Source organism: Carassius gibelio, chromosome B15 (assembly GCF_023724105.1).
Source record: "Carassius gibelio isolate Cgi1373 ecotype wild population from Czech Republic chromosome B15, carGib1.2-hapl.c, whole genome shotgun sequence".
In the NCBI taxonomy this organism is placed as follows: Eukaryota; Metazoa; Chordata; class Actinopteri; order Cypriniformes; family Cyprinidae; genus Carassius; species Carassius gibelio.
Genome location: NC_068410.1, coordinates 8,713,197 through 8,720,415, shown reverse-complemented (window position 1 = coordinate 8,720,415; position 7,219 = coordinate 8,713,197). Strand labels below are relative to the sequence as shown.

At 38.1% G+C, this 7,219-nt stretch overlaps 1 protein-coding gene across 1 annotated transcript in view; it reads left to right on the top strand.

The window, feature by feature from the left end:
* The first annotated feature begins 205 nt into the window (after positions 1-205).
* Positions 206-7,219, top strand: part of LOC127972476 (protocadherin-16-like) — a 114,744-nt gene continuing 107,730 nt past the window's right edge. Inside the window, exon 1 of the mRNA XM_052575980.1 lies at positions 206-494. The gene's annotated coding sequence lies outside the window, so the exon portion shown is untranslated. The remainder of the gene's footprint in view (positions 495-7,219) is intronic.

Sequence of the window (7,219 nt, the reverse complement as noted above, 5' to 3'; positions counted from 1 at the left end):
GACTGGTGGCACCAAAGTCTTGAGCGAATCACGTCACAGTGTTTTGGCCCGCTGTCGCCGCCGCTCGGTGAGGTGGCGCTATTACACCGCTGCTACACGTGCTTCATTAATATTCATGAGAGAGTGGGAAGGGCTGGTGTCGAGTTTCACTCCAGGAGGTTGAGAGCGTGTGTTGGAAGTGTGGATTCTAGAGTTGGATGCTGTTGTCGATGCTGACGGACCGATTTCATCCTGTCTGCTGCGCTCAGTTTGGAGGACAGAGCCCTTTTGAATTGGCGCTTCGTATTTTGAGCTTGACAACAACGGGAAAAATACAGAAAACTGGAAATCTACTAGTGGAAGTTGCTGTGGTACGCGAAAGATAACTTGTAGGAAGATGGATATAATCTAAAAGGGATTTTTTTCTGAAACGGCATTTTATTTTTGGCTGGTTTTACTGACTTTACGTTGGCACAGACCGGATCGCTATCACTGAAAAGCAAGAACAGATGAGTGTAAGTGTTTAATTAAAAAGTGCGTCAGTGGTGTTAAACTAAGTTACTACTTTATACTCCATCATACCAAGACGCGGCAAACTACAACGCTTCCATCGCAGTCAACGCGCGCGCTTATGGCAAGCTGTTTTAACATGTATTCCTTAAAACGGACGTGTCTATTTTGATGTTAGTAGTCTTATATTTGGTTTAGTAATGCATCAGTTCTCAATTCCAGTCCTCGCGCCCCTCAGCTCTGTATATTTTGCATGTCTCTCTTTGTTAACACTCCTGATTTAGATAATCAGCTCGTTAGAAGAGAGCTCCGTGCATTAACTGAGTTCCCATTGACATGGTGTCTACACAGTGCTCATTGCTCCATACTCCTTTTCAAATCTGATGCAGTTTAGATTTGCACTGCACAACGACTTCACACATGGACAAGTACATCATATTCCTTGGTAAACAAATACAATTCACGTCTCACACACACACACACTTCAATGCACTTTGAATGGAACATTTTCTTTCGCTTTGAACTGGAATCATGGTGGAATACCCTGTGATGTCCACTTTGCAGGGCACTTAAGTTTGAATAGAACAAACGTCTGAAGCAATAAGAGAAACATACAAAATGTCCAAAGCAGGGGGTCGCGAGGTCTGGAATTGAGAACCGTAGTAATGAATACTTTATTAAGGCTAACTTGGATCTCTTGGATATTTGTACTCCTTTATAATTGTTACATATGAATCATACAATTGCAGTTTTAAATAAAGCAATTGTAATAATGAGATTTAAAAAAATATGTAGTAAAAATTGGGATAGACTGTACTGTGTGAAAAATTTGGTACTTACAGTATATAGAAGTGTATAACCTAGATAGTTTAGAATGGATAAGTAAAGAAACAAGACCTGGTAATCCTTAATGGTAAAACTGAAATGGGGAAACATGAAATATTGCAATACATTATAAGTTCTAATATTTACTAAGTTATTTTTTCACTACTTGGCTACTTATTAGTCATTAAACACTAGTAACATAGTAACAGATGCTAGTTAGTTTTTAGGAATAAATGTTAAGCCAGCCTGCCATAGTATTTTGCCGAAAGACTTGGTGGACTAGAATGAAAGTATAATGTCAGATTGTATCACTGTGCATGCAGGGTTGCTTTAATATACAGAAAATACATTTAGAATGTTTTATTTCTGTAAACACTGAAATCACTGCACTTATTGATCACTTATCTAGCTAAGAAGCCCACAGCCATGCACTATGTAATGTTTCATGTGCAATCCAAAGCTGAGATGAAGCCATTGAGATATCGGAAAGTTGTGATTCAAACTTGGGTGCATTGTTTCTTAGTCACAGTTTAATTTAATGGATTTAATGCATCAAGTCAGTTGACTGCCTCTGTAGTTTACTGCAGTTTATGTGCACTCTAGAGTATGATATGAACTGATTTATGATGGTTATTGTAAACTGTCTGAAGTGGAAGTGCATGCATCGTTGTTTGTTTCTGGTGAATGTGGTAGAAATGGATGTTAGGCAACTCAAAAAAAAAAAAAAATGTTTACTGAAATGAATCCGACCTACACCATGCTGTTTGTAATAAATCAATGCAATTAATCAGACAGTGTCAAAATGCAGCTGATATTGAAATCAATACTAAATTTGAAGTTAGGAGCTATTGTATTTCCTAACCATGACTCACAAGACACATTAGAAGTCTATTGGTTCAGAGATATGCTTGCAACTGCTGCAGTTTGACCACTGAGCTCCAGTTATTTGTATATTCTGCACTGCTGTTTTTAATCTAGCCTGGTATTGGTGTAACCGTTGTGCAGGCCACAAAAGCCTCCCCAACGATTCTTTTCATTGAGGGGGTGATGTGTATTGCTTAACTTTTAGTTCTTTGCTTTTGAAAATGAATCTGAGAAAACATAATATACCAGCTGTGGCAGCCTGTAAAAACTTTGAGAGGTGCAGTATAACTTTGAGACATCCAGTAGGTTATCTAATAAACCCTACAAAATTATTGTATCTGATTTCAAATCCAACAAATAAAAGCGTTGTATCTGCTATGCAACATTTCCAATTAAATTGCAGTTTTAATGTATTTATTAATGTCACCCACAGCCTGACCTTTCTTGGTTGGTGTATCTCAGATGATATTTTTGGCAACATGTTGCACCTCAGAGGAAATCAGTTGCAGAATAACAGGGGCAGATGTGCAGTGATCATTTATTTAACTTTCTTGACACGCCAGAGCATATAGATTTTCTCTCCTTGCAAGACATTCCTCTTGAATTGGTTCATCAGTGGAATTCTTTTGTTAGACGTAGAGAAGTGCTGTGCTTTTGTGCTGGTGACTGGCTGGGGTTCATCTAGACCACATTCCAAATCTTCCTCTGAGGATGACAATAATTAATATTCTCCAAGATAATAAGGTTGTTTTCACTCATTCGGCTCAGTTGACTTCCATTTGTCTGGTTCGTTGGTTGCCATAGTGCGATACCACAGTGATTTAGCTACTGTTTGCGTCACTCTTGTTGAACTTAGAGTCTATTAGAATATAAAGTACCGCCCATCATCACTCGTTTGCTAAGCACCACATGTTCGCACTCGGTGTTGGGATAGATCCATAAGATTAGTGAGTCACATCCCGACTTAATTCAAGTTCCAGTTTGTTCAGATGAAGTCATAAGCTTGAAAATTAACCGTGTTCCTCACGCAAATAAGCAGACTGCGCTGGGTCGTTTATATTATAATGGTGTTTAAATAAGAACAACATGTTTGATTCGACAGCCACAACGAAATATTGAGAATCTAATAAATCAAGATAAAACTAGGAGGCGGCTGCATGCTAGACAGGAAGTGTAGTTGATTCTGGTGTGAGCCGAGCCGAAGAAAGGTTTAGAACTTGAACCATTTTTTATTAGTTACTGGACTGAGTGAGATTCATAAAGTTTGCAATGAAAATAGCCGCAGAATTGATGTCTGACCCTCAGACAGAGCAGAACCAGATTGAACGCCAAAAGGCTTTTAAGAAATTCCAAAGATTATGTCACCAGACTCATGTCCCAGTGGACTATCGGTTAATTTCTCAGCTCCATCCCTGACCTCGGATTGTCTCGGGTTAAAAGAGAGCCAGTCGGATGTTAGGAGGAAAAAAAACGGGGTCGTTGCGGAGTCATCCACTCACAACTTTACATCACTCTTGATCTCATCCTTTTGGCTTAGGCAAGGATTCTCTTATGATCAGACAGTTCCAGTACCTCTGCTGTGGTGTAGTTAAACTCATCCTCACAGGTCTCTGGTGGAGCACTAAAGCCGTGCGCAGTTGCAGCATCTGGTCTCCAGAGTGGTGTACAGAGTGGACGGCAGAGATTGCATGCCAGAAAGCTGTTGGCCCTGCATCTGCGTTTCTCATTAGGTTCTGAAGGGAGGTTTGTCTGTGCACATGTCTTGTAAAGCCATGTAGGGTCAGTGTGACCTCCTCCTTGTATTTACAGAAAAGGTGTAGGTTCGTATCACCCATGAACTATCACCTTTGTGCCTTTGGGCTATGCCTGCAAAAAATTGAGAAGTTATACATGTGTGTTGCCCCTTGTGTGTTCATTAAGTATGGATTTGAAAGTTAATAGTTTCATATATATATATATATATATATATATATATATATATATATATATATATATATATATATATATATATATATATATATATATATATAGTTATTTATTGTCTTTCTTATTACATAATTTTATTACATTTATAGGTTTTTATAAATGTATTTATTTTTCTTTTTAAAATTAGTTTAGGTTTAGGGTTTGGGTGAGGGGTTGTGCTTTATGGTTAGGTTTAGGTTTCACTGGTTTCCCTAAGGAGAATCAAGTTACACTCATTACAGATGTCATTATCATTATCCCATTTATGTTTCTGTACTAGGGTCAAGTGATTGTTTAAAAATGTTACTTAAAAAGACAATGATGGTTGTCATGTTTCTGCACTGATTTAGGGGTTATAAAATTGCACAACTCAACTGTAATATATTTTTAGTTATTATGGCTTTTCATTATTGCCTAGACAGTTTCAGTGCATTATCATTGAATGTTCCTTGACATCTGGAATTTTTAAAAAAAATTGTTTCTTCTTCTTGATTGTGCAGATTTGGCCCCAGAATCTGTTCTCACCTTGTATTCTGTAGATGTTAATAAAAAAAAAAACAAAGATTTGGCTTTAGATAGTACATGAACATAACATAGATAACTGTCAAAGTAGCATTTGTTATAAGCGTAACTTGAATCTCCTGAGGGACAGAGGAAGACAAAATACTGCAGCTATGGCTTCTACGTCTCAGTCTGATATGGATTTGTTTGACTGAGGGGGCAACCACTCAAATATACGGTTCTCCATATGGCAACAGGCATACCGGACACGATACCTCTCTTTGAAACAATCTGCAAATGGGATGGTACAGTCTGTGTTCAGTTAAAACTACACACGGTGAATTTCATAAACTCTGTACTGAATTCGTCCACTCGTTGCCGCCAGATGTTTCCAATTACACACCGTAACCGAAGCTGTATCAGCTGGTGTCATGTTCAAAGGACCCAGCAGCACGTGTGGTTCTTTGTTTTGTTCAGCACGCAGACCTCCTTCCACAAACATTTCCACAAACACACTCAGCAGGTTGGAGGGTGTGGGAAAAAGATGGTCCCCTGAAGCCAGAATACCTTAAATGCTGGCCAAACCAAGGTTGATAGAGCCTTCTTTTTTTTCCCATGGCACAAATGTATCTAATTTAGATTAGCAGTGCACATACATATCTGAGAACCGCAGATGGTTTTCATCTACCATGACTTATACTGGACTACTGTATTGAGAACTCGGGTAAAGGGATGGTGGCAAACAATGGATTTAATGAAGCCTAGAATCCTTTATTGCTGGTTTATTATGAGTATGGATGGAAATTAAAAATAATTTTGATGGTTTGATTTGTCTGGTTTCCCATCAGTTCTAGTTAAGAGTATTTTAGTATTTGTAAGGACTAGATATTTGGAGTAATTTACAACTTATGGATGTGTTTACATACACTGGTTATTGGCTTTTTAGTTTTTAGAGCTGAAATGGATGCATATGTGTGGTCATTTTCTTTTTAAATACCACTGCAAAAAAACAACAACTACAATTCATTTGAACAACCAGTTAGGAACTAGGCCTACATTGATTTAAGTCTCACAGTTAGTTGTAAGTTGCACGTGTTTGATTCATTAAAAAGAACTGGTTTATAGTCATTATGAGTCATTTGCTCAAGAACTGGACCGCAGTAGTGAGAAGAATCAACTCATTAGTTTCATTTATTTTTGAATCAGGCTACATTGTTTAGTTGTTCATTTTTTATTAATTCATTTGGGTCAGTTCTGGTATTTTATTATTTTTTTTTTTTATTTAATGGAACTGCTTCTGAATAAGAATTGGTACTTAGTTTCCAACTGTAGTTATAAGGCTCAGTGTGCGGTTGGTGTTTGCAGATATTCAGGATACTATATTATTGTAGAAAAGTGCTTCAACATGAAGCCTCTTTTGCCAAGTCTCACTGTATTGGAATTGATCACATTTGGCCAGGTTTGTTGCTTTCCTGGATTTCTTTCCGTTATCTTGTAAAAGCAAGAGATTTTAGGAAAACAATCCTAGTGTGACAGCATGTTTGCTTGAGATCAAATGATAGTCATCGTGAAGTTAATTTGGCCCACCACAAAACATCATTTACAATGGAAATATTTGAGTTGCCCAATGTTGAGATTGATGGTGTTACTTTATGGATGCTTAGGGTTTCTTTTTAAGGTCTTCTTGGCTTTCAGGGTCTTTTCTCACTCATCATTTACACTGAAGGGGCCAATATATTGTCTTTACCTCATCCGCCCTCTCAATCTAACCGAAATGAACTTTAGAAAAAACATAATTCCTTAAAGCCATGTTTGCAGTCATTACAGTCTTCCAGCGAGAGTGTTGTTTGAGGTGTCGTGAGCGACGTGGACGTCTTCCACTGGTTGGGAAAGCGTTTTGGACGTCGAGTGATAGATGATCAGCGTTGGTCTGGCCAGCTGTGGTTGTTTTCATCCCCAGCGTCTTGGCCAGAGTGGTTTCAGTGTTTAACAGAGCAGTTACTTTGGGATTGTTTAGCTCCAGATTTCTGCTCTGTCAGATCTTTGGAACCGTTGTGTGGAATGGAGGTTCTGGCTAATGGAGGAAGGCAGCAACACTTGCTCCGAAATATTAGTGGTCTACATACCCACAAATCTGCTATCTTCTCCTTTTCGTAATGGAAGATTTTAAAAAGGTGCTTGGTATTAGCAGGTGTGAACAGCTTGGAGACCATTATTAAATGTTATTGAGGGCATACTTTAAATGAAATAGGCTAGACCTGTTTTCATTTCATCTGTGTCAGACTTTGTCAAGGGATAGACTGTGCATTGCACACCAAGAGTTTTCTTTTTTTTCTTCAAGTGGGCCTTTTTCTATAATTAAACCACAAGCCCTTTGTCATATTAAGTAGTCTGGGTTAAACACATGACCCAGAGTATTGGAAAGATTCCCAAAGATGGAAAGTCAGTATAACACTTGTTTCAACATGCTCTTATAAAATTAGCAATACAAGATATATGGCCAACGTCTTGACCTGGTTTGATTGGTAAGAACTCCGCTTTATAAATATATGGTTTATGAATAATATGGTATAGT